Source organism: Etheostoma spectabile, chromosome 7 (assembly GCF_008692095.1).
Source record: "Etheostoma spectabile isolate EspeVRDwgs_2016 chromosome 7, UIUC_Espe_1.0, whole genome shotgun sequence".
In the NCBI taxonomy this organism is placed as follows: domain Eukaryota; kingdom Metazoa; phylum Chordata; class Actinopteri; order Perciformes; family Percidae; genus Etheostoma; species Etheostoma spectabile.
Window position 1 is genome coordinate 21,594,609 of NC_045739.1, and position 2,384 is coordinate 21,596,992.

General features: G+C 48.5%; 1 protein-coding gene across 2 annotated transcripts in view; it reads left to right on the forward strand.

Moving 5' to 3' along the window:
* Positions 1 to 297: 297 nt before the first annotated feature.
* The window catches only part of adnpb (activity-dependent neuroprotector homeobox b), a 9,737-nt gene continuing 7,650 nt past the window's right edge, over positions 298 to 2,384 (forward strand). Inside the window, exon 1 of one of the 2 annotated variants that reach the window (XM_032521190.1) lies at positions 298 to 421. The gene's annotated coding sequence lies outside the window, so the exon portion shown is untranslated. Of the gene's footprint in view, positions 422 to 461; positions 973 to 2,384 lie in introns of those variants that run through there. The other variant, XM_032521189.1, reaches the window with a different exon arrangement.

Here is a 2,384-nt window from a genome sequence, read left to right on the forward strand (position 1 = left end):
GGGGGGGGGTAATAGGGCAAGAGTAACCCACAGCTGATGGAAAAGTTTTACCAAGATTATAACCATTTAAATGCAGTGTCACACTAGGGCTGCCCTTCACCAGGCAACGTGCAGGAAAGTAGTCCCGGTCAGTTTGGCAGAATTGGGCAGTTACTAACAGTAGTGTAGTACAGCGCCACCTACCGTTGGCCCAACCGTTGATAACACTCCAGCTGGTGCTGAGGCACTGTGCACATCCGAGGATCCGCAGGGGAGGGGGCGCCAGATGTAGCCAAACTGCGCAGGCGCATAAATCAAGAAGAGATCCACTACAGAAGGACGCCCGCTCCCGGCGAGATCCCGCCACTATCGTGTTGGGTTGTTTACCTCACAGTCTCGAACACATAAACCAAAGGCCCGTCGCAGTTTTTAAGTGGACGAGGTAGGTTTTTTGGTTGTTGTTGTTTTTTTTAAGTGACGTATGCTTAATTGACCAAATTGACTGACAGACCAATCAAGAGTTTAAATGAGCCGGGCACGCGATCTCACAATGAGATTATTTATGCTAATCAAGTAGATGTCACTTCCGCCCCTTTTATTTGCGCCATTTTGGATAGGGCAGTTTCTAGGCTGGATGTGTATTGTCTGTCAGAGAAAAGAATGGGCAAAACGTAATCGGCTGCCAGGCAATTATAGGCAGACTTTAGTCAATCTGTTTGAAAGAGGGCGTCCGCCGTTAGTTGTTCCCAACAAAAGGACATGTGTTCGCCCTCACCATACCAAGGAATGGAGGTTTAAATAGTCTGATGATACTCTGAGGCTTTCTGTTCCCGTAGACCGACGGCCGGGTGGCTGGTTCTCCCCCACGAAGATAGTTGTCACCTGAAAGGATATTACCGAGATATCTGGAAAAAGTGAAAGTGTCCATACATCGCCTCAGTCATCCTGAGGCGATACATTTCACTCAGACGGGAGCACTGGATGTAAAAGCAGGTAAACTTGTCTGGCATAATGTTGGCCATAACCGTAAAAGCGAGATAGTTTGCCGTTAGCTGTGGCTACCTGCGTTGATTCGATGGGTGGCGCTGGACTAACATTACAGCTAAGGTAACTTGGCTAACGTCATGTCCCTGGTAAACGGGGTTCAACGTAACCCCCGTAAGTTGAATTACTTATCCGGTAGGTTTGCTTATAACCGACCGGCTAAAATGCGGGCGAATTTCCTATGTGGAATATTAAAGACAGAAATGGCAGCATTAGTTTCGAACAGCCAATGTTGTTGATGCGAGTTGGCTAGCTTAGCATGCTAACTTAGCGCGGTGTGTCCCCATTCTTTGTCAGTGGCAGGAGCTCCCTGACAAACGTATCGAATTGAATACTGCCAGATGTTGATCGGAGATTAGATTAACTAACACTAACGTTACCCCACCGCACCATTTGGTTTATGTCCACAGCTACCACGACAGATCTTGCGAGTTAACGTTTTGAATGTGAGAAATGCTATGAATATTTAAAGTGTAGACTGCACAGAGAGTTTTGTCTTGGGGGACACATGCTACACATTCACAACCACAGACAGATTGTGGCGTAGAATTCATATAATCCTTTGCTAAATTTATGAAATTATTCTTTTGAATAACCAACCCCTCAAAAGGTAATCAGAATATGATCAGAGTTCAGCCAGGGGGGGGTGATGCACTCAGACGGTGTTTGATCCAGGAGGAGGAAGAGGAGGAGGAGGAGGGCTGTCACTTGGTCAGGACAATTATGATCATGTTCACTGAAAACATGACCCTAATCTGACACCCCACTCACATAGAGCCTCATATACAGACAGCCCCCCATTACATGCTGACACAACTAGCCCCAGTGCGTTTAGGCATCCCAAACTTTTCTGGTATCGGTGTGGCTATGGATGTCACCAGAAGCTTATCCCACAGTAAACATCTGCACGTTGACGGAGAAGTGTAAACTGCAGTAGTCAACCAGAGCATAGGTTCCCATGTCCCAGTGGAGGACTGAACTGAATGAGCGTGAGGAAGTCTGTGGTTGAAGGTTTGTAGGCCTCCTTATTTATTTGTTTCTACATAACCCAGTCGAAGGGGGAAACCTGTTTTCTGCCAGCAGCCCTCAGCGGAGCAGAGCAGCTTCCTATCGCCTCTCCTCCCTCTCTTCTTCCTCCTTCTCTCACCCCCTTCCCTTCTACCCAGCCTCTCCTTGGCTTTTTTTCCCCTTTCTTTCTTCCTCCCACCTCCCTCCCCTCCCTCCCTCCCTGTCCATCGCCCCCTCTTTCTCTCACCCTCTACCATTTTCTCTCTCCCCCTTAGCCTCTTCCCCTCCTTTCCTCACTCTCCCTCCCCTCTCCACCGAGCCTGTCTGTCTGACCTCCCTGCCTCCCCATCCCC